Below are 11,621 nucleotides of genomic sequence, written 5' to 3' on the forward strand. Positions count from 1 at the left end.
GTTGATAACTACTTAATTGAGGAAAAGTGTCCTTACTATGCCTGTGATATGTGGTTGTCCCACCTACAGTGAGGGGGAAAAAGTATTTGATCCCCTGCTGATTTTGTACGTTTGCCCACTGACAAAGACATGATCAGTCTATCATTTTAATGGTAGGTTTATTTGAACAGTGAGAGACAGAATAACAACAAAGAAATCCAGAAAAACGCATGTCAAAAATGTTATAAATTGATTTGCATTTTAATGAGGGAAATAAATATTTGACCCCTCTGCAAAACATGACTTAGTACTTGGTGGCAAAAACCTTGTTGGCAATCACAGAGGTCAGACGTTTCTTGTTGTTGGCCACCAGGTTTGCACACATCTCAGGAGGGATTTTGTTCCACTCCTCTTTGCAGATCTTCTCCAAGTCATTAAGGTTTCGAGGCTGACGTTTGGCAACTCAAACCTTTAGCTCCCTCCACAGATTTTCTATGGGATTAAGGTCTGGAGACTGGCTAGGCCACTCCAGGACCTTAATGTGCTTCTTCTTGAGCTACTCCTTTGTTGCCTTGGCTGTGTGTTTTGGGTCATTGTCATGCTGGAATACCCATCGACGACCCATTTTCAATGCCCTGGCTGAGGGAAGGAGGTTCTCACCCAAGATGGCCCTGTCCATCGTCCCTTTGATGCGGTGAAGTTGTCCTGTCCACTTAGCAGAAAAACACCCCCAAAGCATAATGTTTCCACCTCCATGTTTTATGGTGGGGATGATGTTTTTGGGGTCATAGGCAGCATTCCTCCTCCTCCAAACACGGCGAGTTGAGTTGATGCCAAAGAGCTCCATTTTGGTCTCATCTGACCACAACACTTTCACCCAGTTCTCCTCTGAATCATCCAGATGTTAACTGGCAAACTTCAGACGGCCCTGTATATGTGCTTTCTTGAGCAGGGGGACCTTGCGGGCGCTGCAGGATTTCAGTCATTCACGGCGTAGTGTGTTATCAATTGTTTTCCTGGTAACTATGGTCCCAGCTGCCTTGAGATCATTGACTAGATCCTCCCGTGTAGTTCTGGGCTGATTCCTCACCGTTCTCATGATCATTGCAACTCCACGAGGTGAGATCTTGCATGGAGCCCCAGGCCGAGGGAGATTAACAGTTCTTTTGTGTTTCTTCCATTTGCAAATAATCGCACCAACTGTTGTCACCTTCTCACCAAGCTGCTTGGCGATGGTCTTGTAGCCCATTCCAGCCTTGTGTAGGTCTACAATCTTGTCCCTGACATCCTTGGAGAGCTCTTTGGTCTTGGCCATGGAATTTGATTGATTGATTGCTCTGTGGACAGATGTCTTTTATACAGGTAACAAACTGAGATTAGAAGCACTCCCTTGCTCCTAATCTCAGCTCGTTACCTGTATAAAAGACACCTGGGAGCCAGAAATCTTTCTGATTGAGAGGGGGTCAAATACTTATTTCCCTCATTAAAATGAAATTCAATTTCTAACATTTTTGACATGCGTTTTTCTGGATTTTGTTGTTGTTATTCTGTCTCTCACTGTTCAAATAAACCTACCATTAAAATTATAGACTGATCATTTCTTTGTCAGTGGGCAAATGTACAAAATCAGCAGGGGATCAAATACTTTTTTCCCTCACTGTAGCTATCTTAAGATGAATGCACTAACTGTAAGTGGCTCTGGATAAGAGGGTCTGTGTCACGCCCTGGCTCTGGGGACTCTTAAATGTTGAGCCAGGGTGTGTAGTTTCTATGTTTAGTTTTCTATGTTTGAGTTTCTAGATCGTGTAGATCTATGTTGGCCAGGGTGGTTCCCAATCAGAGGCAGCTGTAGTTCGTTGTCTGTGATTGGGGACCATACTTAGGCAGCCTGTTTGGCACCAGTCTGGGTGGGATCTTGTTCCGTATAGGTATGTTATTAGTCTACCTTGGACTTCACGTATCGTTTGTTTGTTGTTTTGTTCGTGTTCAGTACGTTAATAAATATGTACGCTTATCACGTTGTGCCTTGGTCCATCTCATCCGTAAACGATCGTGACAGAAGATCCCACCAAATTAGGACCAAGCAGCGTGCCCAGGAAGAGAGAATAGCGATGTCTCAGGTGGGCAAATGGTGGTCATGGGAGGAGATATTCGCGGGGAAAGGGCCATGGGCGAAGGTAAATGCCCAGGCAGGAGAGGAGAAACGGCGCCAACCGTGCCGACGATGGACACCCGAGAGGCAACCCCAAGAAAAATGTTTTGGGGGGGGGGGGGCACACGGCGTGGACGACGAGGCAGCAGGAGGCAGCGACAGGGCGAATCTGCAGACTAGGAGAGGAGGCCAACAGGTTACGGGGGCTATTGGTCCAGAGGGAGCAGGAGTTAATTGGTCAGAGGGAGGAGCTACAGGAGGCGATAAGGGAGAAGGAGAGTGTAGAGGCACGGCGAGAGGAGCTGGTTAGGCAGCAGAAGGAGCGGGGGTTTATATGGGAACCCAGTCCCGCTCCTCGCACCAAGCAAGTGGTGTGTGTCGCCAGTCCGGTCCGGCCCGTTCCTGATCCCCGCACTAAGCCAGTGGTACGTGTTCCCGGTATGGCCCGACCCATTCCTGCTTCCCGCACAAGGCCAGTGGTGTGTGTTCCCAGTACAGTCCGGCCCGTTCCTGCTCCCCGCACCAAGCCAGTGGTGCGGGTTCCCAGTCCGGCCTGGCCCGTTCCTGCTCCCCGCACCAAGCCAGTGGTGCGGGTTCGCCAGCCCGTCCGGCCGCGTTCCTGCTCCCGCACCAAGCCAGTGGTGCGCGTCGTCAGCCCGGTCCGGCCCTGTTCCTGCTCCTCGCACCAAGCCAGTGGTGCGGCGCTGCGTGCAGCCCGGTCGGCCCGTCTGCTCCCTGCACCAAGCCAGTGGTGCGTGTGTCCAGTCCGGCACTGCCCGTTCCTGCTCCCCGCACCAAGCCAGTGGTGCGCGTCGTCAGCCCGGTCCGGCCCGTTCCTGCTCCCCGCACCAAGCCAGTGGTGCGTGTGTCCAGTCCGGCACGGCCCGTGCCTGTTCCACCGGTGCCTGGTCCGGCACCGGTCAGCTGCTCCACTCCGGAGCCAGAGCAATCCGCTCCACTGGGGTCCGGTCCAACTCCAGTCAGCGGATCCACTCCAGAGACAGAGCAATCCGCTCCACCGGTGCCCAGTCCAGCTCCGGCCAGCGGCTCCAGTCCGGAGCCTGTACAGTTCGTTCCACCGTCGTCGGGTCCAGCTCCAGTCAGCGGTGCCAGACCAGACCAGGGGTGCAACAGGGAGGTGGAGAGAAGGTGGTGGTTACGCCCGGAGCCGGATCCGCTTCCGAGGTGGAATGCCCACCCGGCCCCTACCCTGTTAAGTCCGCACCTTTGGGGGGGTGGGGGGGGGTACTGTCACGCCCTGGCTCTGGGGACTCTTAAATGTTGAGCCAGGGTGTGTCGTTTCTATGCTTAGTTTTCTATGTTTGAGTTTCTAGATCGTGTAGATCTATGTTGGCCAGGGTGGTTCCCAATCAGAGGCAGCTGTAGTTCGTTGTCTCTGATTGGGGAGCATACTTAGGCAGCCAGTTTGGCACCAGTCTGGGTGGGATCTTGTTCCGTATAGGTATGTTATTAGTCTACCTTGGACGTCACGTATCGTTTGTTTGTTGTTTTGTTCGTGTTCAGTACGTTAATAAATATGTACGCTTATCACGCTGCGCCTTGGTCCGTCTCATCCGTAAACGATCGTGACAGTCTGTTAAATGCTCAAATCGAAATGTAAATGTAAATCTGTGGGAAATACTGTAAGTGTCTCTAATATGGTCATTCTTTGTGGGTCTATGTAATCTGAGGGAAATATGTGTCTCTAATATGGTCATACATTTGGCAGGAGGTAAGGAAGTGCAGCTCAGTTTCAACCTCATTTTGTGGGCAGTGTGCACATAGCTTGTCTTCTCTTGAGAGCCAGGTCTGCCTACGGCGGCCTTTCTCAATAGCAAGGCTATGCTCACTGAGTCTGTACATAGTTCATGTTTTTCTTAATTTTGAGTCTGTCACTGTGGTCAGGTATTCTGCCGCTGTGTACTCTCTGTTTAGGGCCAGATAGCGTTTCAGTTTGCTCAGTTTTTTTGTTGATTCTTTCCAGTGGGTAAAATAGTTTATCTTTTTGTTTTCTCATAATTTGGTTGTGTCTAATTGTGTTGCTGTCCTGGGGCTCTGTGGGGTCTGTTTGTGTTTGTGAACAGAACCCCAGAACCAGCTGGCTTTGGGGACTCTTCTCCAGGTTCATCTCTCTGTAGGTCAGGGCTTTGTGGTGGAATTTGTGGGCATCGCTTCCTTTTAAGTGGTTGTAGAATTTAACAGCTCTTTTCTGGATTTGGATCATTAGCGGATATAGTCTTAATTCTGCTTTGCATGCATTGTTTGGGGTTTTGCGTTGTACATGAAGGATATTTTTGTAGAATACTGCATACAGAGTCTAAATTGGGTGTTCTCTCTGAGTGGGTCCTCTCGGCATGGGTCCCCTAGGTGCAGTTCCGTGGGGGGTCCTCGCAGGTCTTGGAGGGTGTCTCGCTGGTCTGGGTGGGGTGTCCGTTGCTCTTTTGCTCCTATGTAAGGTGCTGGGGCTGCGGTAGAGGGTGATGTCTTTTCAGGGTCCTTGCAAAAGTAGGGACTGTTGCTTTGTATAGGCTGTTCCAGTCCAGGATAGAGTGGTGGGCCAGGTAAACATTTGGTTTTAAAGCACAGTCACAGGAAATGCTTGTGTTTACCTGCTGTAAGGTAGCAGGGTGAAAGTATTTTCATGGTAGCAGGGTGGATATAACCACTCATTGCATTGGGGAAAGTGGAAGAGGCTTTTTCAATTACTCCCTTGAGTGCTGTGGCCACCCCTTCATGCTGTGCTCTAAAGTCATTTGTGCCTTTCAGGGTTATTTTTTTCATCATAAAAAAGGGGCTGAGAATTTTTTTCTGCAGTTTTAAAGCAAATTTCCTGTGATTCTACATATTCTGCCATGGAGCTGAGAGTAAAAATGTTGCAGTTTTAAAGCTAGTTTCCTGCAATTCAATGCATTTTGCCGTGGATAATGCTGTGTTCTGTGCTTAAACATAATAACAAAATGAATAGCGTTACATTAATTGTTTTTGGTATTTTCTATTCTCCCTGACTGTCTCAAAGATTATATTCTAAAACAATATATAGCTCCATTATCTTTTCTATATACTTTATATCTGGTTTTAGTCATTTAAGCGATTTTCCATCCCAAAAAGTAATAATAAAAAAATATATATACAGTACTCTGGGTCTTCCATTCCTGTGGCGGTCCTCATGAGAGCCAGTTTCATCATTGCGCTTGATGATTATTGCGACTGCACTCGAATAAACTTTCAAAGTTCCTGACATTTTCCGGATTGACTGACCTTCGTGTCTTAAAGTAATGATGGACTGTAATTTCTCTTTTCTTATTTGAGCTGTTCTTGCCATGATATGGACTTGGTCTTTTACCAAATAGGGCTATCTTCTGTATACCAACCCTACCATGTCACAACACAACTGATTGGCTCAAACACATTAAGGAGGAAATAAATTCCACAAATTAACTTTTAACAAGGCACACCTCTTAATTGAAATGCATCAGGGTCAGGATCTGGGGTGGTCTGTCCTGCTGTGGTGTTGAGGCTGTGGTCAGGATCTGGGGTGGTGTGTCCTGCTGTGGTGTTGAGGCTGTGGTCAGGATCTGGGGTGGGCTGTTCTGCTGTGGTGTTGAGGCTGTGGTCAGGATCTGGGGTGGTCTGTCCTGCTGTGGTGTTGAGGCTGTGATCAGGATCTGGGGTGGGCTGTCCTGCTGTGGTGTTGAGGCTGTGATCTGGGGTGGGCTGTGGTGTTGAGGCTGTGATCTGGGGTGGTCTGTTCTGCTGTGGTGTTGAGGCTGTGGTCAGGATCTGGGGTTGTCTGTTCTGCTGTGGTGTTGAGGCTGTGATCTGGGGTGGTCTGTTCTGCTGTGGTGTTGAGGCTGTGGTCAGGATATGGGGTGGTCTGTTCTGCTGTGGTGTTGAGGCTGTGGTCAGGATCTGGGGTGGGCTGTTCTGCTGTGGTGTTGAGGCTGTGGTCAGGATCTGGGGTGGTCTGTCCTGCTGTGGTGTTGAGTCTGTGGTCAGGATCTGGGGTGGGCTGTTCTGCTGTGGTGTTGAGGCTGTGGTCAGGATCTGGGGTGGGCTGTTCTGCTGTGGTGTTGAGGCTGTGGTCAGGATCTGGGGTGGGCTGTCCTACTTTCTTCTCTGGGGGAGTGGCCAGCTCTTTCATAGGTTGTTCTCTGTCACACCTCATCTTTCTCTCCTCCTCCTTCAGCGTTCTCTCCTCCTCCTTCAGCTTTCTCTCCTCCTCCTTCATCTTTCTCTCCTCCTCCTTCAGCTTTCTCTCCTCCTCCTTCAGCGTTCTCTCCTCCTCCTTCAGCGTTCTCTCCTCCTCCTTCAGCTTTCTCTCCTCCTCCTTCATCTTTCTCTCCTCCTCCTTCAGCTTTCTCTCCTCCTCCTTCAGCTTTCTCACCTCCTCCTTCAGCTTTCTCTACTCCTCCTCTAGTGCTTTCATCTTCTCCTGCCGCTCCTCCTCCTTTTACTCCTCCTCTTTCTCCTGTTGGAGGCGTCTCACCACAGACACGTCTCTTTCGCCCTCCAGCTCTCCGGGTCTGGTTGAAGCGGTGTTGACGTGCTGGACTGTGGTCTGGGTCTGTGCTGACTGGAGAGTGTTCACATGCTGTTCCAGCTCCACCCGCCTTACATCCAGCTGGGTGACTCTCCTCTCGGGGTTGCCGGTCTGTGGGGGGTGTGGACCGACTCACTTGGGGTGGGGGAGTCGTCACCGAGAGAGAGATTCTCCTGCTGTGCTCTCTCTTTGATTCTGTAAAAGTCCTGTTGGAAGTGTTTGAAGTAACCCTTCACCACCACTGTTCCAACCTTCTACAAGTTGACAGAGGATGTCTCAGTCTCAGGGTCCTCGTTTTTCAGTAGTATAATTTTCCACCTTTCTCTTGACACTGCGTTCTTATAGCAGCGTGCCATGCCAGGGGACTGTCTGTGTGGAAAATGAAGTCGCTTGTGTTCCCAGTCTTGTAACAGTCTGCAAATAGTGTCTCTGGATTGTCCCTGAGGAGCATCTGTTTGTACTCTTTTAGTGCATTGTCATTGTTTAAATGAACTGTACTACGATAGACTCTGCACAGAGGTGTAAGGAAGCCAGGGGGCCTCAGAGGCCTCTGCATTTGGGTGGAGGAGGTGGTGATTCTCTGTTGCCATTTTTGGGTTCAAGGGTTTTCACAACTCTCACTAACGTCCCCAGCAAACTTTCTAGCTCTGTAGCATTATTAACTTATCATTCAGTCTTTATAAGTGAAATATCTAGAGATTATTGTAATCTGTATTTCTTCTTGGCTTTAGAAGCAGCTTCAGACTGAACATTACTCACTCAGTTCCAGGTTGGATGGTATTTTGAGGTTTCTTCTGTGCTTCTTCTGCTGGTTCTTGATTTGCCAGATAGTTTGCTGGAAAGTCCTTGGTGGTAAGAATCCTCCCTCTCTCTCTCTCTCTCTCTCTCTCTCTCTCTCTCTCTCTCTCTCTCTCTCTCTCTCTCTCTCTCTCTCTCTCTCTCTCTCTCTCTCTCTCTCTCTCTCTCTCTCTCTCTCTCTCTCTTCTCAATTCAATTCAATTCAATTTAAGGGCTTTATTGGCATGGGGAAACGTGTGTTAACATTGCCAAAGCAAGTGAAGTAGATAGTAAACAAAAGTGAAATAAACAATAAATATTAACAGTAAACATTACACTCAGAAGTTTCAAAAGAATAAAGACATTTCAAATGTCATATTATGTATATATACAGTGTTGTAACAATGTGCAAATAGTTAAAGTACAAATGGGAAAATAAATAAACATAAATATGGGTTGTATTTACAATGGTGTTTGTTCTTCACTGGTTGCCCTTTTCTTGTGGCAACAGGTCACAAATCTTGCAGCTGTGATGGCACACTGTGGTTTTTCACCCAGTAGATAAGGGAGTTTATCAAAATTGGGTTTGTTTTCGAATTCTTTGTGGATCGCTGTAATCTGAGGGAAATATGTGTCTCTAATATGGTCATACATTTGGCAGGAGGTTAGGAAGTGCAGCTCAGTTTCCACCTCATTTTGTGGGCAGTGTGCACATAGCCTGTCTTCTCTTGAGAGCCAGGTCTGCCTACGGCGGCCTTTCTCAATAGCAAGGCTATGCTCACTGAGTCTGTACATAGTCAAAGCTTTCCTTAAGTTTGGGTCAGTCACAGTGGTCAAGTATTCTGCCACTGTGTACTCTCTGTTTAGGGCCAAATAGCATTCTAGTTTGCTCTGTTTTTTTGTTTGTTCTTTCCAATGTGTCAAGTAATTCTCTTTTTGTTTTCTCATGATTTGGTTGGGTCTAGTTGGTTGTTGTTGTTGTTGTCCTGGGGCTGTGTGGGGTCTGTTTGTGTTTGTAGAACAGAGCCCCAGGACAAGCTTACTTAGGGGACTCTTCTCCAAGTTCATCTCTCTGTAGGTGATGGCTTTGTTATGGAAGGTTTGGGAATCGCTTCCTTTTAAGTGGTTATAGAATTTACGGCTCTTTTCTGTATTTTGATAATTAGTGGGTATTGGCCTAATTCTGCTCTGCATGCATTATTTGGTGTTTTACGTTGTACACGGAGGATGTTTTTGCAGAATTCTGCATGCAGAGTCTCAATTTGGTGTTTGTCCCATTTTGTGAATTCTTGGTTGGTGAGCGGACCCCAGACCTCAGAACCATAAAGGGCAATGGGTTCTATAACTGATTCAAGTATTTTTAGCCAGATCCTAATTGGTATGTCAAATTTTATGTTCCTTTTGATGGCATAGAAGGCCCTTCTTGCCTTGTCTCTCAGATCGTTCACAGCTTTGTGGAAGTTACCTGTGGCACTGATGTTTAGGCGGAGGTATGTATAGTTTTTTGTGTACTCTAGGGCAACGTTGTCTAGATGGAATTTGTATTTGTGGTCCTGGCAACTGGACCTTTTTTGGAACACCATTATTTTTGTCTTACTGAGATTTACTGTCAGGGCCCAGGTCTGACAGAATCTGTGCAGAAGATCTAGGTGCTGCTGTAGGCCATCCTTGGTTGGTGACAGAAGCACCAGATCGTCAGCAAACAGAAGACATTTGACTTCAGATTCTAGTAGGGTGAGGCCGGGTGCTGCAGACTGTTCTAGTGCCCTCGCCAATTCGTTGATATATATGTTGAAGAGGGTGGGGCTTAAACTGCATCCCTGTCTCACCCCACGGCCCTGTGGAAAGAAATTGTGGTCTCTCTCTCTCTCTCTCTCTCTCTCTCTCTCTCTCTCTCTCTCTCTCTCTCTCTCTCTCTCTCTCTCTCTCTCTCTCTCTCTCTCTCTCTCTCTCTCTCTCTCTCTCTCTCTCTCTCTCTCTCTCTCTCTCTCTTTCTGTCTACAAGCTGCACAGAGACTTCTGTACCAGCAAGGGGTGTGCTGTAGAGACACTGCTTTGGCTGTTTTGAGGAGAGCAGGGGACCTTGGGTACGACAGGCACTTGTTCCTGTTGGATCTGGAGCAGGTTGATATGTCAGCCATTCTACTGCGCTGCGTTTTGGGAGTGGAAATCAAATCTAGCTGTTCACAGAGACTGTTTCACAACCCACTCGTCCAGACCAGAGTGCCGACCTCTGCCAGCTTGCGGGCCAGGCTTGTGAGAGCGGGGTTCACTAAAGTTGCCTGACCAGCAAGAAGAGGCTTGGTGCATATCTGCCAGCGACATGATGGAGGCTTCCTCCTTAAAGTCCAACAGGCTGCTGCAGCAGGTGGTGGAGTGGGGTGTCCGTGCTGCACTACTGAGCTCGTTCAGAGAGCTGCTGGGGAGTAGTCAGAGACTGGACCATCTAACCACGAATGACACTGTCCTACCTCCTTTTACCGTTACCGTCTGGTGTTCCAGGATGACAGGGTTGTTTTCTGTCCTGGGTGGGGTGGTGTACAGGCCTAGGGTTAGGGCTGACTCCGATACCTATAAAGCTTAGCAAAAATGTCAGTGTGGAAGACCAGGAAACATGAGATGCAGAGGGCGGGGTGTACGGACATGTATATGGGGGGCTGGTGAACCGTCTGGGGGACTTTGTAGTGGTTGGGGTCAGTGGAGGAGGAGGAGGGGGGCTTGGTTCTAACTTTCTAGGTCTGTTAAATTAAGTAAAGTTTGTGCTTTTAATGATGTAACTGTTGGGTATTTAAAATAAATAAACACATCTCTCTTTCTCACTCAATCGGTCTCTGTGGCAGCGTAGATAAGTGATGCAGTGACGCTGACTAAGTGAATTTAAAGTACTCTCCCAGATCGTTCAATCATTTTCTCAATACCGAAAATAACTATCTGACTGATATGAGAAACCACTGAACATTTGGATCTCACCACACACCACACACCAGTTCTGGGCCTGGAATGGTCACAGCCATTGATAGACAGAGCCAAAAAGGATTCAGCTATCCACCGTATTGGCACTAATCATTCCATGACGATAACATTCTAATATTCAATCTATCCACAGTTTTATGAAGTACTGTATATTGTGTAGGAACGTTGCGGTCACATTCTAACGTTCTTTCTAAATACAATGTTTATGTTATGGAACATAACGTGGTCCTCTGTAGCTCAGCTGGTAGAGCACGGCGCTTGTAACGCCAAGGTAGTGGGTTCGATCCCCGGCACCACCCATACACAAAAATGTATGCACGCATGACTGTAAGTCGCTTTGGATAAAAGCGTCTGCTAAATGGCATATTATTATTATATGCAGCCATTAAAAAAATCTATATCAAGATGAGTAAACAAGTATAGCGTCTTTGCTGCCAGGAAAGGAAATGGAATCGATCCAGTCTTTTCTGTTCTGTGTATTTACTGTAATGACATGTTAATGAAGATAGTATACATGGGGGCAATGCCATCAGCAGGATGTTGGAAAATTGAGACTTGAGTCCCTGTACGGACTGAATGCGGGGAACAGCTTGTAACTAATATGGTGTCCATATTCACCTCTAACCGCTATAAAACAAATACACACAGTACCAGTTAAAAGTTTGGACACACATACTCATTCAAGGGTTTTTCTTTATTTTTTTACTATTTTCTATATTGTAGAATAATAGTGAAGACATCAAAACTATGAAATCACACATATGGAATCATGTAGTAACCAAAAAAGTGTTAAACAAATCAAAATATATGTTATATTTGAGATTCTTCATATAGCCACCCTTTGCCTTGATGACAGCTTTACACACTCTTGGATTTCTCTCAACCAGCTTCATGAGGTTGTCACCTGGAATGCATTTCAATGAACACGTGCAATCTTAAAAGTTCATTTGCGGAATTTCTTTCCTTCTTAATGCGTTTGAGCCAATCAGTTGGGTTGTGACAAGGTAGGGGTGGTATACAGAAGATTGCCCTATTTGGTAAAAGACCAAGTCCATATTATGGCAATAACAGCTCAAATAAGCAAAGAGAAACAACAGTCCTTTGCTACTTTAAGACATGAAGGTCAGTCAACACTGAACATTTCAAAGAACTTTTAAAGTTTCTTCAAGTGCAGTCGCAAAAATCATCAAGCGCTATGAT

This window comes from Coregonus clupeaformis, chromosome 8 (assembly GCF_020615455.1).
Source record: "Coregonus clupeaformis isolate EN_2021a chromosome 8, ASM2061545v1, whole genome shotgun sequence".
Taxonomy (NCBI): Eukaryota; Metazoa; Chordata; class Actinopteri; order Salmoniformes; family Salmonidae; genus Coregonus; species Coregonus clupeaformis.